Source organism: Gorilla gorilla, chromosome 6, assembly GCF_029281585.2.
Source record: "Gorilla gorilla gorilla isolate KB3781 chromosome 6, NHGRI_mGorGor1-v2.1_pri, whole genome shotgun sequence".
In the NCBI taxonomy this organism is placed as follows: Eukaryota; Metazoa; Chordata; class Mammalia; order Primates; family Hominidae; genus Gorilla; species Gorilla gorilla.
In genome coordinates this window covers 7590722-7614634 of record NC_073230.2, presented here as the reverse complement: position 1 = coordinate 7614634, position 23913 = coordinate 7590722, and the positions used below count along the sequence as shown (strand labels likewise).

General features: G+C 50.6%; 2 long non-coding RNA genes across 3 annotated transcripts; one reads left to right on the top strand and one right to left on the bottom strand.

Moving 5' to 3' along the window:
* Positions 1–901: 901 nt before the first annotated feature.
* Positions 902–8651, bottom strand: LOC129523746 (uncharacterized). 2 transcript variants are annotated; one of them, XR_008667348.2, is made up of 4 exons: positions 7945–8651; positions 5511–5633; positions 5257–5404; positions 902–4668 (listed from the first exon to the last, which is right to left on the bottom strand). It is a non-coding gene; the product is annotated as an uncharacterized lncRNA (long non-coding RNA). The 2 variants fall into 2 exon arrangements; XR_008667347.2 differs by having other exon boundaries at positions 5527–5633.
* Positions 8652–9007: 356 nt separating this feature from the next.
* Positions 9008–12148, top strand: LOC129523745 (uncharacterized). The gene is made up of 2 exons (XR_008667346.2): positions 9008–9118; positions 9371–12148. It is a non-coding gene; the product is annotated as an uncharacterized lncRNA (long non-coding RNA).
* Positions 12149–23913: the final 11765 nt, after the last annotated feature.

Here is a 23913-nt window from a genome sequence, read left to right as displayed (position 1 = left end):
CCATGGTCACCCAACGGGTGCTCCGCCCATCAGACGTGAATTCATGTCTGTCTGAGCCTAAGCCTCTGAGCATTCTCTGGAGCGCCACGCTGTGTGGACAGGCTGTGACCATGAGCCACTAGAGCCCGGCCTGGGTGTGCCGTAAACCCAGCCCGGCCTTCCATTTCCAGGCCCTCTGAGGGATGTGCCTTTGGCCTCTGAGGCCCTGAGCTCCACGTGGGGAGAGCTCAGCCCCAGGCTGGCACCTGCCATGCCTCCTACGGAAGCAGCCACGGCCCCGAAAGACAAGACACCCTGCACAGAAGGCAGATCCATAGGCCCTGAGTGCTGGCCACATACGTGAAGGAAAAAGAAACGAAATGGTGGCCAGAAAATTCATGCTCTTGGGCCAACCTCTACTGGAAAAGGCCAGGCGACCTTTCTAGACCTTTTGTGTCCCAACAATTAAGCAGTGGGCTCACACAGCTTTAAGCAAGCAGCTCAGTGATAGCCTAGCTTTCCTTGAAACACATAAGCTGGTCCATCGTTCATAATAACCTAACAATGAGTCTTTCCTCATGTTTACGGCTTCAGAAAGAGAAGGTAGCAAGTGACAGGTCTTGGTAATGTCTCCAGTCATGTTTATTTCTTTCATTGTGCCCCGAAAGCAAGGCTGTCCCTGTGGAGGGTGCAGAGTCAGTGGGGAAGAGGGGAAGAGCTCCTTCAGCGGATGGCGGACGTGAATGGAGAACGTAGAGGCTGTTTTCTCATTCCAAAGGAAAAGGAAAAAGAAGAATCAGAAAGGTCCCCTGTCCCCTCCCTCCCTCCAAGCTGGACTGTGTCCCAAAAGGAGGCTGGCCATGGCCCCGTGGCTCGTGGGACTGCCACTGGTTGCCCGGCCGTCCAGGAGGTCTTCATCTGCGGTCTCTCCCTCTGGTGTCTCTAGGTGTTCCTGGACCCTGCAAGCTAAATCCAGTGCCATAAAACAGCTCCAGTGTTTGCAGGGGGCTCTATTCAGAGGCAGCTCTGGCAAATCCCTCCTGCGCCGTGAGGCTCTCCAGGCTGATTTCTCCACCCCTGCTCTGCAGGAGGGAGGCCTCTGAGGCAGGAACAGCCCAGCCCAGGCATTTGCAGAGATGACCACTGGGTCCCGTGTACGGCCAACCTTCTGCCACCTTCCGGAGTGCCCCCAAATCTGTGTTCTCCAGCCCAGACAACCCCGCATGTCCCATGAAAAAAAGCACCCCACTGAGGTGCAGGCTGGAAGCCTTTTCAACACTGTTCAGCTCCCGCTGAGAAACCTCTCAGGTCCCGCAGAGCGCAATGTGGAGCACAGCAGGTCCAGGACCAGGGCAGGGCAGAGGGTACAGATGGGGCAGGGCCGCCCAGATGACGGCTGCAGGTGGAGTTCTGGAAAATTATCAGGATGATGACAGACCAGGGCCGGCGGTCATGGTTGAGGACCAGCCCCCAGACACTGCTGAGGAGAAAGAAACTGTGAAGTCGACCTTATTTTACTCTCAGTCACTAAAGTTTCTGGGCCGTTAAAGGGGGATGGCAGAGAAACAGGCTGAGTCCCTCCAACCCCACGGAACCTATCCTGACAGGAGAGACCCCCAACAGGAGCCAGGAGGGCCTCGGGAGACACAGAGGCCAGCGTCCCCATGCCCCTGAAGGTGGAAGCCTGGGGCCTACCAACTGGTCCTGAGGTCTGGGGAGGGCCTGTGGCGCGGGGGCTGGGCAGTCACCCTCACACCTGAGGCAGCAGCTCTGGACAGGGACAAGCCCTAGAAACTCCAGCCTCCAGTGAGCAGGAGCCACTGCCTGAGGGGGCTTGGGAAGAGGGGTCCTCTCCTCACTGGCTACGGCGGGAAGAGGGCTTAGTCTTCGTGTGCTCAGCTGTGAGAAGCCTAGAAGCGCTTTGCTGTCGTTTCCTCACTTAATAAAGACAGCAAATCAGCCTCACACTGCAGCCTCCTGGATTCTTCCCATTTCTCGTTTCCTCACTTAATAAAGACAGCAAATCAGCCTCACACTGCAGCCTCCTGGATTCTTTCCATTTCAACGACTTTATTAACTGGTTAATTCCCAGGTTAAGCCAAGTAACCTGGCAGGTGACTGGGAAAGCTGAAGGTTCCATGCCTGCTCCAATTAATGTCTTCTTAGGACAGACTGGAGAGTTCACATTCACTCTCTAAAATGACTCAGGGAAAGAAAATTCACTGACTTATGAAAAGGTCAGTCTCCATTACTGACAGCTTCATATCACAAAGAAAGGCATTTTCAGAGCAGAGACACTTGACCACTGGGAATTACTGACTCCCAAGCCCAGAAAATGCCACTTGATACGCCGGCAAAAGACCTCCATTAGAGCAGAGGGAATCAGACGGCAGTGGTGGGATTAGCAGTTCCAATGGCTCCCAGAGCTCAGAGCTCCCAGCCAGGGCAGCCACGCGTGAGGGACTTCTCACCAAATGCAGGTGAGCTTTGAGCTAACGCCTCAGAAACAAACTGGTTTTACAAGCAGGCTTTAGGTTAATGGTACACTTTTTTAAATGAAATAAAAAATGAAACTACTTTTTATTGGCTTATATAAGGGATCTGGGGTCATCAGCCTCTTGCATTGGTTTTATGCATGCAAACATAAAATGGCCATCAACCTCTTGCATTGGTTTTATGTTTGCAAACATAAAACGGCCATCAACCTCTTGCATTGGTTTTATGCATGCAAACATAAAATGGCATTGTTATCTCAGGGTCAAACTTATATTGGTAATTCTGGGTCAATCCCTCTGGCCTTTCTATAAGTATTTGAAAATACTGACATGATCCTCACAGGACTTCTCAAATCTCCTGGGGGCAGCGTCCTTGGCCAGGATGTGCTCAGGGAAGACCACAGGCGCATCTGTCGAATAAATCAATGACTTCCCACAATTAGCATAAGAGTTAAATATAATCAAACTATGCAAACTAGGTGTACCATGAGGTAAGTAAACCTCCCTAGAAACCAACTGAACATGCTGATCAATATCTGAAATTGTGGTATCTGTATAATTGCAGTAATACTGCGATAATCAATATCTGCATAATTGCAATACAAAAACTACAAGAATTTGATGTAATAAATGAAGATTTTACCTAGTAGGTTAACAAAAAAGAGCATGTGCTGGTAATTTATGTGCTGGTAAACATTTCACGGCTGGATCTCAGGAATAAAAATGCATGAATGCATATACATGGATAAGTATATTATAAATTTCAGTGAAATAAAGCATCTGCAGAGTACAGTTTACAAATACAGTATACGGTACTCATTTTTGTAAATTGTATATGACCAATTGATTCTCGCAGAAAACATCGGCTCATTTCTGGAAAACTCGTATCTGCAGGGAGACTGTAGCTGTATTTGACCAGGGAGGGTAGGCCCGACACAGATGCTGGTGAATGTTCTTATTTGCATTAATGAGTAAGACAAAACCAAAACGACAAAGCAGTCAGTGTGATCTCGTTTGTCAGTGACTTCTCTGCTGAACTGAGTAATTGTTTTTAAATGCCAGAAGAGTTCTTCAATTTTTTTTGCTGTTCACAGTGCAATGGCTTCAACACTTTTAAGTCTAATCTGCATTATTAACACCTTCTCCATCAGTTTGAGTTAAAGGCCAGCTCTGGTTTGTAGCACTTGCTGACGTCTGCAGCGTCAATGCATCCACCGTGACCCACTCCAAGCTTCCACCTCGGCAGGGCTGAACAGGAGCACGCGGCGTGGGACGCCTAAGACGGGAGACGTCTCCTGCGGACCGTCCAGACTGCTCTCGGGGAGGCTGGACTGTGGACTTCATCCACGGGCTTCCATGGCCTCTGGCTTCCAGTCCTGTTTTGCCATTGGCGACCCCTGGCAGGGACTGGCAGGAGGCAGGAGGATGAGGTCTAGGTCTTATTCTCCTATGGGGTCAGCTTAGTCTCTGTCTGGCCCTCGGTGAAGGTCATGGCATCTTTCAAGGTGACTCTGTGCAACCCGACTTCCAGAATCCATTAACTGCTCCTCCCCTCCTGCCTTCAGACCAGGGTGAGAATAGCTCTGCTATTATTAGGCCCAGAACACTGCACTTTTTTGGTAGTTTTCCAGCACTCTGCCTATGTCTCTGCAAACAGTCCCCTTACCAAGCCCTCTGGGGATGACGCTAGTGTGCCCTGCGTTCCCGCTGGGACACTGACACAGACAGAACCCACACAACAGCAGAACTCCCCAGAGGACAGCCTCACCGTGTGCACAGTGAACGGCCTGTGTGGGTGCTCCAAGACATCAGAGGGGTCCCAGAGTTCTCCAGAAAAAATAACTATTCCACGTAGCTGCTAGCGTGAGACGCTGGGTCAACCCGAGCACGTGGGGAAGGCACCTTATGCTCTGCCATGGTGTAATTGTTTGCAGCCCCCAAATTCCCATGTTGAAATCCTCACCCACAATGTGATGGTCTTGGGGGTGGGGGCTTTCCGAGGTGAGTAAGTCATGAGGACCCATTGTCGTGGAAGGGATGAGTGCCCTTATAAACGAGGCCTGAGCTGGAAGGCGCTGTGAGGAACAGGCCCTCCCCAGATGGCAACTTGGTCTTGGACTTCCCAGTCCCCATAAATGTGAGAGATGATTGTCTGTTATTTTAAGCTTCCCGGTCAGTTACAGCCGCCAAACTTCTATCAGAAATAATAAAAGAACAGCAATTAGAAGTTTAAGAAATAAAAGGTCTTAGTTTAAATATAAAGAAACTTAAATGTGGCAGGAATTTAAAGAAATAACGGAGGACAAGGAAAAAGCACATCTGACCTTAAGGCTGGGAACGATTCCTTTGAGTGACTCAGGGGTTGTGGTCCTGGGCCTTGGGGAGGGACATATTCGCCCAGCGGACGGCTCAGCCCTGGTGAACACCCTTCATACAGACGTGCACCAGGGGAAGTTCAGTTACGGTTAAAGGGCTGAATGCATACTTCATAGCTCATCAGCTATAAAAGCAATCCTCTGATAGGATCCGGGAGATGAAAGAGGGAGTGGGGAGGGAAGGGTGGGGCTGGAACCTCCTGGCGTTACAGGGTAGGGACCACCGGACACTGTCAGAAACGACGCGACAAGAAATGGCCTTGAGTACTTTCAATTAAAGCAACAAAGGCAACCACAGACAAGCCAGGCCTACTCCCACCACTGCCACTGCTGGCCGCGAGGGAGGAGGCCAGCACAGCCCAAGTCCCTGGCACGTCAGTGCCGCCGTGCTGCTGGTCCCCGCTCACCTCTGCCGCGTTTTCGGGCTGTTTGTCCCGACACCTGTGCCTCTCACTTGGTGGTCTTTCCTCCGTCCCTTCTTGTTTGCCAAGCCCCTCTTACGGTGTAGCACTCTAAAGCAGCTTTTCTTTATGGAAATCTGTTTATTCCAAAGCTCTGAGGCAGTGTTATAAATATTGGTTTAAAACATTAGCCAGGGGATTATTGATAGAATATAAAATAGAAACAATTTCCCAAGGAAACTTCATCTAAAAATACACACCAGTTTCCCCTCTCACCTCACGTGAGTAGAGGCACCAGAGAGTGCGTCAGGACCTGTCTCGGGGTGAAGGCCTCACTTCCTCACGCCTCTCCCACATGGCTCCCAGGAATCCCCCAGGAATGGCTGGGAAAAAAAAAGTCTGTGACAATGGAGAAGAGTTGCCCCCAAAGAAACATGCATATAAACAGCTCTTCCAGCTAGAGAAAAAAAAATTCTGCATAAATAATTCAGATTTTTGAGCTTGGTCCCTCACGCCTGTAATCCCAGCACCTTGGGAGGCTGAGGCAGCAGTTTGAGACCAACCTGGACAACATAGCGAGAGCTTGTCTCTACAAAAAATACAAAAAAATTTAGCCAGGCATGGTGGTGCCTGCCTGTGGTCGCAGCTACACGGGAGGCTGAGCTGGGAGGATCGCCTGAGCCTGGGAGGCTGAGTGAGCCAGGATCACACCACTGCACTCCAGTCTTGGCGATGGACTGAGACCCTGTCTCAATGATCAATAATAATAATAATTCAGACAAACCAGGTCGAAAAATGTCCTGAGATGGTGAACTCAGGACCCAGCTACCTGGGGTGGACACTGTGGCTGATGGACCGGAAAGGGTAACACCAAAGGGCTCTAGGAGGTGTCTCATTTCTGGCTGTTGTCACTCCCCTTGGCCGCTGAAAGCCTTTCTGTTCCCCAGAATAGAGTAAGGAGCTCCTGGACAGAAGTGGGGAAGGAGTCTTCCTGCCCAGGGCTATGTTACTTAACTCCGTTTAAGTGACAGAGCATGAACAGGTCACATTAGTGTCACATGCACCCGATTTCATTCTCCACTTGCAACAATGAAGACTGTATAACGACATTGTTAAATACCCCAGAATTATAATTAAATCTTATTAGCCAATAGAATCTGAGTGTGCTAAAATCTCTATTAGCCGGGACTGATGTAGCCACGATGGCCATGCTATAGAGGCCGGGCGCGACGGCTCACACCTGTAATCCCAAAGCATTTCGGGAGGCCGAGGTGGGCGGATCACGACGCCAGGAGTTTGAGACTAGCCTGGCCAACATGATGAAACCCCGTCTCTACCAAAAATACAAAAATTAGCTGGGTGTGGTGGCACGCACCAGTAATCCCCGCTATTTGGGAGGCTGAGGCAGGAGAACTGTTTGAACCCAGGAGGCGGAGGTTGCAGAGAGCCGAGATCGTGCCATCGCACTCCAGCCTGGGGGACAAAGCCAGACTCCATCTTGGGTGGGGGTGGGGAGGAAGAGGAGAGAGACCAAGCAGCAATATCATCGATAACAAATTACAATCCAAATTCTAGGCGGTGTTCTGGGACTGGTTCACATCCAGCTTGGTCTGGCCTTGCCACTCCCACAGGGCAGGACACACTGAGGTCTGCCCGGGGGTGCCTGCTCTGGGGGCGGGGCTCCCCGCTTTCTGCAGGCCCAGGTGCCCCCTATTCCTGCAGCCCCTCCTGGACCCAGCCTGTCCTCATCTCAAACTCGGGGCTGCTGGCCTGAGCATGATCCCTTCACCGTTTCTCACTAATATGTCACTCTCGCCTCTTAAAAGATGACAAAGACTCTCTCCTTTGACCACACTGGAGTCAGGCTCTTCTGAGCCCTCCCTGTGACCAGTCCCTGACCTTGGCCGGTTTCGGCCGATTTAGCAAGAATCCTGCTGAGTCGGTTTAGTGAAAATCGTCTACCCTTGGTCCCTGATCAAAGTCCTCAACTCCCACCCTCGGTCTGTGACCACACTGCCTGCCTTTTCAGCAAAAATCCTGTCTATGCAGCTAAAACCCGCCTTGCCCCTGACCCTTGCTCTTAGTAATTTTCTCTCCACTCCCGACCCTACGCCTGGGCTGTCAATTCCCACTTTTTCTATCTGGAGTTGAGCCGGATCTGCCTCCCCTAACCCAACATCTCGCTTTAGCAGCGCCCCCGTTGAATAAAAGCAGCCTTGCCCTCTTTAACAAGCACAGACTGGGACAGGACATCCCCCCTCCATCCCAGCGCCCATGCACCCTCAGCCACGGTCCTCAGACCTCAAGAAACCCAGCGGGTGACAAGCTTGGGTGTCAGCGGGGCTGGGATTGCTGCTGGGGGCACAGGAGCTCGGGAGCACTTTGCAGGTGAGCAGGGCCTGGACAGGGGCTTCTCCACAGCCCACCCCTGGGGAGGACTCTGGGCCCTCGCCCTGGACCGCAGAGCTCGTTTTGCTGTTGCCCTACTGTCTCCGCGACTTTGGGGGTTCACTTAGCACCCTCAGGCCAACACCTGGCTTCTCCATGCACCAACACCTGGCCTCTCCTTCCCTGGCCTGCCGCCCCTGCCTGTGTCTGGATTGTGGTTCACCGAGTGTGCACGTGGGCCTCGGAGGCTGCCCTATAGAGCCCAAAGTCCCGGGGAGGAGCAAAGGGGACCAAGTGCACACTCACCCAGCTTCCTCTGCCCGGCAACGTCCCTGCCCCCATCTCCCCTCCACGGCCACCAGGGCCTGCATCCCCATCTGCAAAGGGCATAGGGTGCCCACGCCTTCTGAAGCACGCGCTCTCCAGGCCGCTCTCCGGGCGTCACCCCGCCCTGCTCCCCTCGCCCCTGCACAGCCCGAGTCCAGCCTGGTCGCTGCCATCAGGACGGTCAGGACCGACCGCCACCATCAGTGGGGACCGGCCAGGGCGGTTAGGCCCGGTCCGGGGCCCCAGGTCCCGCGTCCCCGCCGAGGCCAGGCAGGGAGGCCTGGCTGCCCAGGGCTTTAGAACCAAAATAAGCCCCGAAATGATCGGCGGCGCCCACGCGCCAGGAGAAAACCTAAAGGACGAACGTTCCTGAGTACATATAAGGACGATTAATATTTGTTGCACAACTTATTTTTTTTACTTCCTTGTTAAAGAGGAAAACCTTACGCTAAAAATAAAACGACCAGGAGACCTTGTGCCTGCGTGGGCGGCGCTCGCGCCTTTAAACCTGAAGCCACAATGGCTCAGCCCCGCACCCCCGCAGGGCGGCTCCTGCGCATGCGTAAACAGACGGGGTCGGGGCGCGGCCCAAGACGACGCCAAGGGAGCGGACGGGCGGGGGAGGAGGTGGCCTCTGCGCAGGCGCAGAGAGGAGAGGAGCGAGCGACTCCTGCGCAAGCGCAGAGTGAAGGGCCGGGAACAGTGGAGGGTGTGAGGAAGACAATGGGGGAGGACCCTGAGGCGGCCTCTGTGAGCCGACAGGAACACGTGGTCGATCAGAGAGAGACTCGTAAGTGCACGGAGCTGATGAGGTGACTAGGGCGTTGCGCAGGCGTCCTGTAGAGGCGGGTTGTCATCGGCGCAGGCGCGGTGTGGAGGAAGCCCCGGCGCCCGCGCAATGTGGAGGCGGCCGGACTCGGCGCTGGCGCGGTGTGGAGAAGGCTCCGGCGCAGGCGCAGACGCAGGGCGGGCAATGGCCGCCTGGGTCTCTCGGGCAGCCCTGCCCACCTCCCTCGCGTCTCTTGGGCTTGGCCTGCGGGTCTCTTTCTGGCAGGTGCCCCCGCGTCTCCTGCGGGCCTGACCGTGTTCTCCCGCCTAGCCAGGCTCTTCTGCGCTCCTTTTTTGTTGGGATTTTCCATCTCCTGCACATGAAGTATCCTTTAATTACTCCAGTGTTTTTTTAGTTACTTTTTAAGAAACATTTTGGACTTTTCGATACAGAATAGTGTCAAAAAAAAATTTAACCTTCTTCAGGTTATATTTTAGTGAATGATATTAATATATGTTCCAAAGTTGTATGGGATTTCTAAAATTCTAATTTTTCTGAGTATATGCTACCGATCATAATTATGGTTATTATGTTGTTATTATAACCAAATTTCCTTGTCAATTGTGTCTTTTTGAGTATTTAAAGTCATTTCCGCGGTTAATTGCTTCATGCTGATGTAGTTTCTGAAAACTTCACAAGCACACAAAAATCCTAGAACATGGTGTCCTTTAGGAGGTTCGTGAAAGGATGGGGAGGACCCTGAAAAGCACTGTGGAATACAGGTTTCTAGTAACTTCAAAATCACATCATTTGGACTGGGTAAGAATTGCTGAAACTTTAATGAAAAGACTGACTGGCTTATAAAACTGCTAACCCAAATAGAATAAAAATTAATTGAATACCGAGGAAATACTTCACCAGGTTTGCATACTTAATCAGCCTATACTGAAATTGTTTAGATATACAATTTGAATGAACTCCATGGTCTAAGTCAAATTACCTGTGATAACCCATCAGTTATCCATGCTATGCGCCCAATTTGGGGAAACAACTGGCACCCAAGAGGACATAAGTCCAATGTAAAGCATGGACTCATGGAGAATCAAGACAGCTGCCTTGTCCTTCGTGAGTCCTTAAAGCTTTTGTTATTAAAAGTTATGCATTCCATGACTCATCCTGGAAAAGATAAAAGGATCCAAATTAAATATGTTGGTGTGGTGACTTATAAATTGTTAAAATAGTTTATAAACAATGTTTAGTTTGTCAAACCCATACTCCTGGGAAGTCAATCAAAGCTTCATGTACATTTGGCTACCTGATGAGCCATTTAAACATTTATAAAGGGGTTTCATTCAGTTGTCATTTTCAATGTATGTGTTCTGGTTGTATTAAAGCTTTCCCATGCAGGAGGGCTAATGTTATAACAGTAGATTACTATGCTTCAGTGTATTTTCACCAGGTAAAGAGCTTTTTATGGTTCACTGAGGACAATCAACCCCTTCACAATCTAGAACCCAAAGATGGGATCTTCTGAGAACATCAGAGAAAAGCTGCCCTTGGCATCCTCACTGCAACAAAACATCAGGATCTTGAACCTTGGGGTCATAATCTCACAACTGAGCAGGGTCACTCTTGGAACTGTGCATCCATTGAAACCCTTAAGGTAAAGCTAATCAGGGAAGTTTCTCCCCAGAAGAAGATGGCATCCTTGATGTGAGCAGCTCTTTCTGAAGATCCTGGATCAAGACTTCTTACTGTCATGAGACTCTTATCTTTGAATGTTTTTCCCTTGCTTCTGCCTCTGTGAACAATAGAAGTGAGAAGGGGGTCTGTTTTGTGCACTTATGGGGTATACTTTTATTTGTGAAGGGTTTTGCAGCCAGCTTTATACATGGATAATCCTATAACTTGGTAGATAAAGATGAAGGCCCAGTGTATCATAGGTGAGAAACTTCAGTGGTACATATGGTGCCTCATAATCATTCAGAAGCAGAACATTGGTTCACTCCTCTTAACCCACAGCATGGGTGAAAGAGACCATTGCCAAGAGGCCTTCCCTCTTCTAGAAGGGCATCATTTGTTAGGTCCTTTTTCCATGGTTTGGAATTAAAAAGGCAATGACTAGAAACGTATGCCTCATGGTAGACTCTGTAGCAGATTCTACTGTAAAGGCTACACAACAGATGTTAAATTCTCTTGTGAAAGTTATGCTAAAAAATAGAATTGGCTAAACAGGAAAGTACCTGTGCAGATGCTGGCACTTAAGGCCTATGGAGAAAACATCAGGTGTTATAGAGATTCTGTTGTAGGGAATTAACGAAAAGACCACTGAGTTAAGTCAAAGAATGGTCTATTTGAGGTTAGGTGGTTTGGTTTATGGGGACCCTGGGTAAGGAGCATACTCCAAATTCTTGGTGTTACCCTCTCAGTAGTCATAAGAATAGTCTCCCTGCTGCACTGTGTTCTCTCAAAGGTTTTAAATGTTTGCATGAAACCATCTTTAGAACATCAGATGGTCTCTCTTCAACTGGAATGACAAGAGCTGAAAGAAATGTGTGACCACGAGGACACCGAAACCGATGAGTGACATGCTGAGACTGGAAACCCAAAGTGATAGTAACGGAGAGTGGCGCTAACATCCTAAGTTTTGGTCACACTCTTGCCTAAGTGACAACCTGACAAAGGGGGGATTTTTTGAACAAAATGATGGGAGGCCATTGTTTTGGACTGAGCACTAGGTCCCAACAGACCAAACCGAACCAAAATGGCATCATTCGTGCTAAATGTGACAAAATCGAATTAAGACTTTAAGGAAACACATGGGTCCTAGAATAGACCAGGTTTTGTTTTTCTCTTGCAAACAGGACTTTCCAGCATAAGGTGGTATCCTCAACTCAGTCCTTGTTCCTACCTTTGCAAAACTCACTGTTCTGCTTCCTAGTGGGTTTCAAGACCAATGGTGACAGTGACATCAATAACTCAAGTTTCGATCAATCTCTCAAAACTGATAAAATGACCAAAAAGGGGGAGTTGTTAAAGCGAACTAAATATGGCCTGAGAAGGACTCCGTACTTCTGTATTGGAGTCCCTGTGAACAAACTGAGCCTAACTTAATAGGTAGACAAGATTGAAAACCTAAATTAGGAGTATGTACCTGTCACAATTGCTGAGTCTCGGCCAGTCCCAGCAGCCGTACTTCAATCACTCATACACTGCTGAATGTTCAAACTGTGTGTAAATAAGGCAAATGCCAACCTGTAACTGACCCAGGTGTTTCTCTACCTCACTTCCCTTTTTTTGTCTGTAAATCTTCCACCACGTGGCTGCACTGGAGTCTCTCTGAATCTGCTGTAATTCTGGGGGCTGCCCGATGTGCAAATCATTCATTGCTCAATTAAACTCATTTAAATTTAATTCAGCTGAAGTTTTCTTTTAACAAGAATAAGATAAGAATTTGTGTTCTTATCGCCCAGAATGGACAAATCAGTAGCGTTCCTTGTCGTTCTTTTGTGGCTGGTTTCACGTAAATATTTTGTGTGTATGATAATAGAATTTGATTTTAATGAATATACTTTAAAAGCAACTTTTTTTTTATTCTTCCTCACCATCGAAGATGGAGAAAAGTAAGAAGGGCTGTCTTGCGGTTCCATTTCTTTTGTGGATAGTAAGAAGCGTTGTCTTCTGGTTCCGTTTTTTTTCTGGATAGTAAGGATGTTTATCTTATTCTGTCTTCATTGTCCTCAAACCTCAAGTAGTCACTAATACCCTGGCTATGACAGCTTTTATCGCAGTGTTAAATGGCAGATTTATTTACTTGGCAAACATTGTCAAGTCTCAGAAAAATTACCCCATGGTCTTGCCTTCTTCCCTCGTGAATTGCCTTCCACTGATGGAGAGGATTTGATCTGTTCCCTGCTCATCAATTTTTCTAGCTGCTTTGGGATGTCTGCTCTGCATATCTACTAGGGAATTAAGAAATAATGGCTTCAGCAAGAAACAAGGCAGGAAAGTGCAGTGACTTGAGGACCATACAGGGAAGGAGCTGTCCCCAAAGGTGAGAATGGTCCTGGACAAGGGTTCTTGCTGTGACCTCGCTCAGACCAGACCACCTTGACCTTTTCATCACCGTGCCTCAGCGAAGTCAGTCGTTGATTCTCTGATCCGTTACTGAGATCATCATGAAATCTCCCTCGTACGAGAGTTGCAGAACTCTGCAGTGTCAATCATAGTGTTTGGGAGAGAGGACTTTCTACCTCCATCCTTTTTCTGAACCTAAATGGAATGAAAATTAGAACTGTTGCTTATTCTTTGAGGTAATTTCAAATTCCCTTATCCAAACCAGTGTTACAAAAGGACTCCAGTTTGCCCCCCAAATCGGTCTATTAAGAATGTAATGATGAATTTTCATCCAAATCCTACAATATGAGCTGTTCTAAAATAACTCTAGAAACAAATATGACAATATTCCAAAAGTCCTGCCCTCAGACTTTATTTTGTTTTAGAGTTATGTGTGTATCCATTTTGTATCCCCTGAAGCACGATGAGCCACTTGAGGCCAGGTACAGCCATGGCGTGTATCCCAGAGCACCCGTGAGAATGTCTCACAGACAGTCTGTCTCTCCTGAATGTGAAGGGATGGGCAACAGCCGGAGCCACCATCCGTGTGACTGGCCCGTGACCGCCTCCAGCTCACACAGAACCTCTGCATGCAACGGAAAAAGGTCTCCCCTGGGTGAATGGTGTGGGAAACGTGTGCCGCTCCAGGCGGCTGGTGAGCAGAGTCATCCCCTTGGCAGGGTGTGACTTGTACAGCTCCACCAGGGGCCCTGTGACAAGACAGGCTTCGACCCTGCCCTCTTGCAGCTCGTATGTATGAGGGGCAGCCCAATAAATAAATAAGCAAATCCATGCTGTCATTTCAGGTATTAGCTAGAGCTTTGGAGGAAAAGCAGGCTGAGGGGAGGGAATGACGGGCAGGAGCAACGCAGGCAGCAGGCCAGGGAGGGGCCGAGTCGGGGCCTGGGTAACAGGCAGTGCCATGTATAAAACGTTAAAAAATGTGAAAACCAGTTTTACATACCGAGTAGTTAATATTTCCATCTTCCCCCCATTTTGGTTTTAGTTCATTCTAGGTTTCTTTTCATTTCCTGTATTTCTTCGACACTATAGTTTTGTGCTGGGTCAGGCCAGCCCAGGGTGAGTCCCACTGAGTGGCTGCTTTGGGTGAAGGTTGAAGCCTCCCCTCCATGGGCTGCGGCGCCAGTCTCTGTGTGTGGCCTGGTCACAGCACTCAGGCGTCTCCGACCAGCAAGAGTGCCTTGGGGACACTGGTTCTCCCCTCAGGCCTCCGACTTGCAGGGCCTGCCTGGGTGGCCGAGGGGATGCTTGTGTGTCCACACACAGTGTGAACACAGCATATGAGGGCGCCCCAGTTTCCTCTGCAGACTTCAGGAGAAGATTCTTTAAGCAGAGTTCACAAAGAAGCAATAGGACTGAGGCAGGGTAGGGGAAATAGGTTGATACCGAAATACAGGGAGAAGTGCCCTAATGTGTGCTGAGGGTGCTTTGGAAAGATTTCAGGTGACTCAGCCGTGGTCAGGCATCTTGTGAAGATGGGAGAACTGCGGGCCTTTCTGCAGCGTGGACAGCAGGTTCCCTCTCCTGGGCGTGCCCTTGCCTTCGGATTTGGGGGGTTTCCCCTGGCAGGGCTGGGACCCCCTGCAGACAATGGGGACCTTCCAAAGTCTGGGAAAAGAAACCAGACCAGGTACTGGGACGCAGGTCACCAGGAGCCTGCAGCGTGGGGCCCAGTAGTGAGGCCCTTCCTGGGTCTGTGGCCTCCTCAGTACTGTGAGGCTGCCAGGCTGAGAGTTTCTTTCCAATCTGAAGTCCTCCACTAGACAACTGAGGAGAACCGCACCTGTGTGGTCTCCTGGTCTCCTTGGGAGTGATGAGGGCAGAGACCCCCCTACAGGCCACAGAGGAGTCCACTAAGGCTCACCCAGGCCTGCTGCTCCAAGGACCCACCCAGTCCCTAGGATTTGTGCTTGAAGCAGCCACTGCCCACACGTGCATCCTGCCCACGCTGTGCTCACACGTGTCACACGCCTGGCCTTCCATGCACGAGTGCTCCCACATGCTGAGAATTAGCCTGTTCTGTGAAGGGCCATGAGTCCTCGTCCGTCCTCCTGCGGTTGAACACTTGATGCAATTAGGGTTTGGAGATATTATCAATAAGGCTGATAGACATTCTTTTACAGACACGATTTTTATTTCTCTTGGGTAAACACCCGGGAGCATGGTCGCTGGGCACTGTCGGGAGAGTGGCTGTTCCGTTTTGCGCTCCCAGCAGCAGGGAACGAGAGTTCCAGTCACTGTGCGTCCTTCCCAACGTGCAGTTGCCAGCCTGTCTCTTTCTAAAGGCATATTGCTAGTGGGTGTGAAATATACCCAATTTCTTTTTATTTTAAGCTCAATTCCTTTACATGTTTTCTTCTTAGTCCCCAGAGTGGCTTCTGTCCCCGAACATAGGTATGAATGGTGCTGAGCACTGGACCGCAGGGTGAGCTCCGGTGAGCTCCGGTGGGAGGGTTTTGGCAGGCCATGGAGAGGAGTACTTGAATTAGGCCCAGATTGCAGAGTCAGGAATTGCTGGGTACAGCCTGTCTGCATTTTGTTTTGGCTTCAAACTTTACAACATTCATTTTAAGTTCTGAGGCCTTAGGTCCTAAGAAAATGTGTTATCTGGAACAAATGCAATTGCCAAAGTCTACAATGACTTTGCTTTGTGCCAGACCTCCTGGAATATGCCCATTCCTGGTTCACAGATGTCTGTCGAGCCTGCCCAGGGACCAGGTCCCATGCTGTGGACTCTGACCCCATGCACGCAGCAGTGGAGACTGCCTGCTCGGCCTGGCTGGCGTCTGCCCCAGAACCGTATCAGACGCCTGCTGTACATGCAAACACAGCGCCCTTGGCTCTTGGCAAGCCGGTCTCCGCTAATCACAGACAAACCTCTAGTCCAGATTGAGGAACATGTGGTACCACTCTCATGTTCCACACCCAGCACAGACCTCATGACTGATTGCGGCTGGTGCTGCTGTGAGCGTGGACGCAAGCTCTGCTTCCAACAGCAAACTTCAGAAACCCACTTCCAACAGGGAAGGCTCGCCCCCGACAGGAACACAACCTCAGAAACCCACTTCCAACAGGGAAGGCTCGCCCCCGACAGGAACACAACCTCAGAAACCCACGTCCAATGGGGAAGGCTCACCCCCGACAGGAACACAACCTCAGAAACCCACGTCCAATGGGGAAGGCTCATCCCCGACAGGAACACAACCTCAGAAACCCACGTCCAATGGGGAAGGCTCATCCCCGACAGGAACACAACCTCAGAAACCCATGTCCAACGGGGAAGGCTCATGCCCGACAGGAACACAACCTCAGAAACCCACTTCCAACATGGAAGGCTCACCCTCAACGGGAACACAACCTCAGAAACCCACTTCCAACATGGAAGGCTCACCCCCAACGGGAACACAACCTCAGAAACCCACTTCCAACGGGGAAGGCTCACCCCCGACAGGGACAAAACCTCAGAAACCCACGTCCAATGGGGAAGGCTCGCCCCCGACAGGAACACAACCTCAGAAACCCACGTCCAATGGGGAAGGCTCATCCCCGACAGGAACACAACCTCAGAAACCCACATCCAACGGGGAAGGCTCATCCCCGACAGGAACACAACCTCAGAAACCCACTTCCAACGGGGAAGGCTCACCCCCGACAGGAACACAACCTCAGAAACCCACTTCCAACGGGGAAGTCTCACCCCCGACAGGAAGACAACCTCAGAAACCCACGTCCAATGGGGAAGGCTCATCCCCGACAGGAACACAACCTCAGAAACCCACTTCCAACATGGAAGGCTCACCCCCAATGGGAACACAACCTCAGAAACCCACTTCCAACATGGAAGGCTCATCCCCAACAGGAACACAACCTCAGAAACCCACTTCCAACATGGAAGGCTCATCCCCAACGGGAACACAACCTCAGAAACCCACTTCCAACATGGAAGGCTCACCCCCGACAGGAACACAACCTCAGAAACCCACGTCCAACATGGAAGGCTCACCCCCAACGGGAACACAACCTCAGAAACCCACTTCCAACATGGAAGGCTCATCCCCAATGGGAACACAACCTCAGAAACCCACGTCCAACGGGGAAGGCTCACCCCCGACAGGAACACATTTCTATCTCCAGGCTGATGAATACTGAGACAAAATGCAGCACAGTCCTCCACACGTCCCTTTTGCTTTGGAGGTGGTGGAGTGACGCCCTTGATAACCAGCCTGTGCTGCCTGAGTGGCCCTTTGAGTTCGGATCACAGTGTCAGGCACCAGCTCCTTCCACTCAGCTGTGCAGACTTGCGGTAGGTGCGTCTGTGACAAGCATTCTGCCCACCACCTGAAATTGATCAAGTCTTTCCTGCATATTCCAAGTCTTTTCTCTGTTGATGGAAAAACCAAACTCTGTAAAATATTTTACAGAGGTTTCTTCTGAGCCAATGAGTGACACAGCCAGACAGACACGGTCCCAGTGAGTCCTGAGAACGTGTGCCTGCGGAGATCGGATTGCAGTTTGGTTTTGACATCTCAGGGAGGCAGGAGTTACAGGCAAAGACATACAGCCATGCATGGCAGGTCCACACTGGCTCGGCCTTTGGAGGTGGGACACCTTGAAGGGGGCTTACAGGATATAGATGGATCCAGAGATTCTTTGAGTTCCTGTTGGTGAGAGGAGCAAGGCTCTGTCTAAAACTTGGAACGTTTAAGTTAAGATCCTGCTACAGGATCCGTAGCCTACAGGTGCAGCCTCAGGTCCTGCTCAGCCTGCAGGTGGGACCCACCCCTGCCTTGTGCGGCCTCGGGTCCTGTTATAATTCGGTATCCTATTGCCACCAAGAGTCTGCTTTGTCAGCCTTAAGATCTCTGTTTTAACATTACTGCTGGTCAGTTGTGTCTAAACTCCGAAAGGGAGGGAGTATGACGAGGCATGTCTGACCCCCTTCCTGTCAGGGCCTGGAGCTCAGCTTTTCAGGTTTCTCTGGGTCCCCTTGACCAAGAAGGGTCCGTTCAGTCAGTGGAGTGGGGGGGATTCAGGGTTATGCTTTTAGTTCACACCTCCAAAACAGGAGGTTACCTTTTAAAACAAAGTAATCACCAGTGACGTGAAAATCAGAGTTGACTTGAAAACCAGACGATGGGTGCTTCCAAAAGGCTCAGACCTTGGCCCCCCACCTGCCTCCCATGCTCAGCACTCAAAGACCTTGGCCCCCCACCTGCCTCCCATGCTCAGCACTCAAAGACCTTGGCCCCCCACCTGCCTCCCATGCTCAGCACTCAAAGACCTTGGCCCCCCTCCTGCCTCCCATGCTCAGCACTCAAAGACCTTGGCCCCCCACCTGCCTCCCATGCTCAGCACTCAAAGAGAAGGAGGGCAGGAGGAGCCTGGCCACTCCTGAGCAACCTGGGAGGCCTTTCTCTAGGAGATGGCCAGGCATGCATGGCGGGGTGTTGGGGCACCTGCGAGGAGACCCGTGCAGGCCATGCCTGAGACGTACGGAGGGATGGGGACAGGGCTGCCCGTCAGCCCACCAGGCTGCCAGAGCACCAGGGTTTGTGAAGGGCTTTCTGCCTTCCCTGGGGCTGGGCACTCCCTCCAGGCTGCAGCTGAATCGGGGGCATAGCCACAGTGAGTGCTCAGAATCCCCCTCCTCATGGACAGGGCTGGGCTCTCAGTCTCCTGCAGGAGTGCCCCAGCCTCAACTCATGCAGCAGGGCTGTCCATCAGATTCCCCTGACCCCTAGTCATGCCCGAATCCCTGCAGGATGGAGGACCTGTAGGAGACTTTGCTCCAGCTGCGGTAAGTCAAGGTCAGCTAGGGCCACGAGGGCCCCACCAGCCAGTGTCCTGGCCGAGGCTCCCAGACACCAAGGCCGCCCAGGCCTCCAGAGCAGCAGCCAACTGCCCCTCATTCCCCGGCCTCACTCACAAATAGCCTTCACCCAGACAGCCTTCGCCCTGTGCACCGCGGCTGGGGCTGGAGGGGAGGCAATGGCCGTCTCCCGTGTGTGCACTGGACGCCCGGAATCTCAACAGCACTCACACTGGAACTTGAAGGTGCCCCAGGGAAACCCATGGAAGCACAGTGGTGCCTCTGGCTGCCTGGAGCCTGCCCCAGTTCCTCCCTGGCAGTGAGAGAAAGCTGCAATCACCCATCAGCAGGCTTTATTACAGAAAAGGAAACGCAAATTGGGCCTCCCCTCCCGCTGGGAAGCATGGGAACATAAGGTGGGAGGAAGACGGAAGGGGGAACAAAGAGAAACACTGCAGACCGGCTGCAGCCAGAGGCTGCAGGTGCAGGGCTGAAACTGAATCATCGCCATGCCAGCAGGAGTGGCCTGCCTGGAGTAACCCACCCTTCCAGGGAGCACAGGCTGGGTGCCCTCCCCAGGGCCCAGGCAGGCCCCTCCTCTGGGTCTTGGGGCCCCCGTAAGAGCAGGAGTTGGAGAGGGTGGGCTCCTTGCCTCCACTTTCTCTGTCCTGTTAGAATTTTAAAGGGCAGGGCATTTTCTGTGTTAGGGAATGCTCCAGAAGACTTATGTGACCTCAACTTCAGCTAAATTTCTAATAGGAAAAGTTGGTAAGCTAAAAAAAACCCTAAGCCCCCTAAACAACTGAAAGGGGCCCCAGAGAAACCTGAAAAGCTGAGTTCCCAGCCTCGATGGGAAGGGAGGTCCGCCACGCTTCGTGACACTCCTTCCCTTTTGCAGCTTAGATGCAACCACGGACCAGCATTAGAGGTCATGGAGATCTTAAGACTGACAGACAGACTCTTTGTGGCAATAAGATACCAAATTATAAACAGGACCCATGCAGGCAAGGGTAAAGTCACACCTGCAGGTCATCATCTTGCTACACAGCTTCCAAGTTTTAGACAGAACCTTCCTCCTCCAACCAAATGCAAATTAAAGAATCTCTGAATCCACCGATGTCCTGTAAGCCCTGACTTTGAGATGTCCCTCCCTTTCAGGTCAAACCAATGCCGACCTTCTGTGCACGGCTGTATGTCTTTGCCTGTAACTCCTGCCTCCCTGAAATGTTAAAACCAAACTGCGGCCGGGCGCGGTGGCTCATGCCTGTCATCCCAGCACTTTGGGAGGCCGAGGCAGGTGGATCACCAGGTCAAGAGATCGAGACCATCCTGGCCAACACGGTGAAACCCTGTCTCTACTAAAAATACAAAAATTAGCCGGGCGTGGCGGCGGGCGCCTGTGGTCCCAGCTACTCGGGAGACTGAGGCAGGAGAATTGCTTGAACCCGGGAGGCGGAGCTTGCAGTGAGCCAAGATCGCGCCACAGCACCCCAGCCTGGGCGACAGAGCGAGACTCCATCTCAAAAAATTAAAAAAGAACTGCAACCCGACCTCAGGTCCCTTCTCGGGACTCCTTGGAGCCTGTCTCCCAGGCTGTGGTTGCCCCTGTTGGCTCGGAAATAACCTCTTTAAAATGTTCCGTCAGCAAGTTTTACTCTAAAGTGGACATCGTTTTCCTTTCATAAAGGCCTGGGGCTTCCCAGATGATAATGAAAAAGTTAAATTTAAATCTTATTTAAAATACATTTCTTCTTTCATTATGAAAGTAACACATGGAAGAACACGTTTCCAAAGCCATCATGGTTTGTTAGTTAATTCTTAAAACCAATGAAGATAGGTTAAAAAAGTGAGCAAACATATTTTACATATATTTTTAACTTGAAAACTTATACATATTTACTCATTAATTTCTATAGCAAACTTATTGAGGTATAATTTTCATACAGTTGAGAAAAGGAAAGAAATTGTGCTGAGGGATGATGCAAGTCCTTTTAAACGATCAGGCCCAGAGAGGCAGTCAAGTGCGGCGGCAGTGACTTCCCACTCCCCACCTTGGAGCTGTGTATTCGTCTCTTGAAACACTGGCTGTTGCCTCAGGTTAACCTCCTAGTGCAGCAGCAGACACTGCAACTCACACCCTACGGCTTAACAATATAGAGCCAAGCAATAGATTATGTTACTTTAACATAAATCCTTGGCCAACAACTTGGAACAGCCTCTTCTTTCCCTTGAAAAACCCACCTGTAACAGCTGCTAATAGGAGGTGTATTCAGGGCAACTTGAATCTACGCTTCCGGGCAGCAGTCCTCAAGCTTCGCCCAAACTCCCTCCTTACATGAATTTTGCCTCAGGTCTTGCCTTTGAGTCCAATTCAATGTGATGTTCAGTTTTCAGTCATACAAGTTGACAAGTTGTGACCAATGTAAGCCATGCATCCACCGTCCTGGTCAAGATGCATGAGGCTTCTGTGACTCCAGAGAGGCCCTCCCACCCCTTGCTAGCCAACGCCCCAGTCCCAGGCCTCCAACCCTCCCTCTGGTCATCATCACCATCTGGCCACTTCTCCATTCATGAATATTCCCACCCCTTCCTAGCCAACGCCCCAGTCCCAGGCCTCCAACCCTCCCTCTGTCATCATCACCATCTGGCCACTTCTCCATTCATGAATCTAGATATTTCCATATAGGGACAAGCTTGGATTTAGCATTGGTCTGCTGATTGAAGTTCTTCTTCTTCTTTAGTATAAACCCCATGCTTAACTCTCCTTCCTAGCCACCCAATTTCATGTTTTTTAAAGTGGACCAAGAAGTTGGGCACATTTTAAGACAATCTAAGACCAGAATTTCTCCAAACATTCACCAATTAGTTTTCATTTTTAAGGGTCATCTTGTCTATAGCTAATTCAAAAGCAATTTTTAAAGCAGCCTCAATTTACCTTGATCTTGATTTCCCAAATCACTTATCTAGGTTTATGTAGAAACAACTTTCTGTCATTTTGCACTGATATGTAATAGGTTACATAATGTTGAATTAAGTTTCATGGTGTTACTGGAACAGGGTCTCAATCCAGACCCCAAGAAGGGGATCTTAAACCTCGCGCAAGAAGGAATTCGGGGCTAGTCCATAAAGTGAAAGCAAGTTTGTTAAGAAAGTAAAGGAATGAAAGAATGGCTACTCCGTAGGAAAAGCAGTGATGTGGGCTGCTCGACTGAATATACTTATGGTTATTTCTTGATGATACGCTAAACAAGGGGTGGATCATTCAAGATTTTGCCAGGAAAGGGGTGGGCAATTCCGTAACTGAGGGTTCCTCCCCTTTTTAGACCACATGGGGTAGCTTCCTGACATTGCCATGGCGTCTGTAAACTGTCATGCACTGGTGGGAGTGTCTCTTAGCGTGCTAGTGCATTACAATTAGTGTATAGCGAGGAGCGGGGGTGACCAGAGGTCACTTCCGTTGCCGTCTTGGTTTCAGCCAGCTTCGTTACCATATTCTGTTTTATCAGCAGGGTCTTTGTGACTTGTACCTTGTGCAGGCCTCCTACTCATCCTGTGACTAAGAACACTGAACTTCCTGGGGTTACAGCCCACAGGTCTCAGCCTCATTTCACCCAGCCCCTATTCAAGATGGAGTCGCTCTGGTTCAAATGCCTCTGACACTAGTAAGGATCACAGGTGGCATCAACAGGTTTGGAGCAAACCTGAGTGTCTCCCGGTTGGTCACATCTCAACTGACGAAATCCACGACCAGCAGAGAGCAGCCTCCTTGCCCCCCGTGCTCACTGAGTCATCCAGCCCATTTTGACCAAGATTATGTGAGTTGCTGGAGCAGAGGTTGGTTGAGGGAGCTCCCACTGTATGTAATCACAGTGTGTTGCACAAAATAAATAGAAAACACAAGAATACACTCTTGTGCATGATCCTACAGCCCAGAGGCATCCACTTCCTACATTTTGCATATCGTTTTCCAGTGTCTAACAAATACTTTAATGTACTTACAGTCAACATCATTGCAGGGCTAGAGGGAACCGTAATCTACAAAACTGTCCTCAATTCTGCACCAGTTACAAGGGTAGGGGTCTCCAAGACCACCCTCAGGTTTGATAATTCGCTAGAAAAACTCACTGAAAGCTGATATACTCATGGTCATGACTTAGCACAAGCGTAGGACACAGACGTCTATCAACCCAGGGAAAGGCGCTCAAGCCGGAGTCCAGGAAGTTCCCACCTGCAGAGGGTCCTTCCCCACAGAGCTGTGGGCAGTGTCACTTGGGGCATCCAGGTGGGATCCCCCGAGCTTAGTGTCCCAGAGCCTTTGCTGGGGCCCCATGGTTGACTGCCCATGCGGGTGGAGGTCTCCAGCTCACTCTGGAGGGTGAGCTCATCGCAACCCCTACCTAAATCACACTTTAGGCCTCCTGGTGTGGTCCAAAGGCCCAGGCAAACCAAGACCCTCCCATGTGGCTTAGAGGCCACCTCTCAGAAGCTGGGGGAAGAGGCCAGGTCTCTCTGGGCAAGGTTCAATTCTTTATTACACCGTCATATATAAAGGATTTATTTTTCTTTCCAAAAGTTGGATTGCGCTACATGCTTTGCTTTGCAATCTGCTCTCGGGCTCGTGGCATGACCGTGTGCCACACACCGCTTTGTTCACTGAGGCAGACTCAGAATTCCTGTCATCGCCCTCTGCTGCTCACCTGGCCGTCCTCGGCCCCTGGGTGGGAATGGAATTTGAACACTGACGTGATTGTGGGTTGGTATCTCAGTCTGGGGTTCTAAAAGCAGACCCCAAGACGAGGATTTGTGTGGAAGCAGTATAAATGATGTGTTCCCTGGAAAACCCCTTTGTGGGAATCGGGGGTGGTACTGGGTGGGGAGGAGGCCGCACGCTGTGGGGGTCACTCCGGGTCCATCTCATGGAGGAATTGGGAGGCTGCTGGTCACTGCTCACAGGTGTGCCCTTTGGTTTGGGGGGTGCTCAGGTACTCTATGTCTTATCTGTCATTCACTGGCTGAGGGTTATAAATTCCCAGACAGCCTAGCCCTCCAGGAGCTCAGCGAACCCCAGGGAAGAGGTTCCTGTGGCCAGAGGGCAGCCCCTGCAAGATTCAGAAGCCGGATGCTGGGACTGAGAGACCTGGGGCTCGGGGGCCTGCAAGATTCAGAAGCCGGATGCTGGGACTGAGAGACCTGGGGCTCGGGGGCCTGCAAGATTCAGAAGCCGGATGCTGGG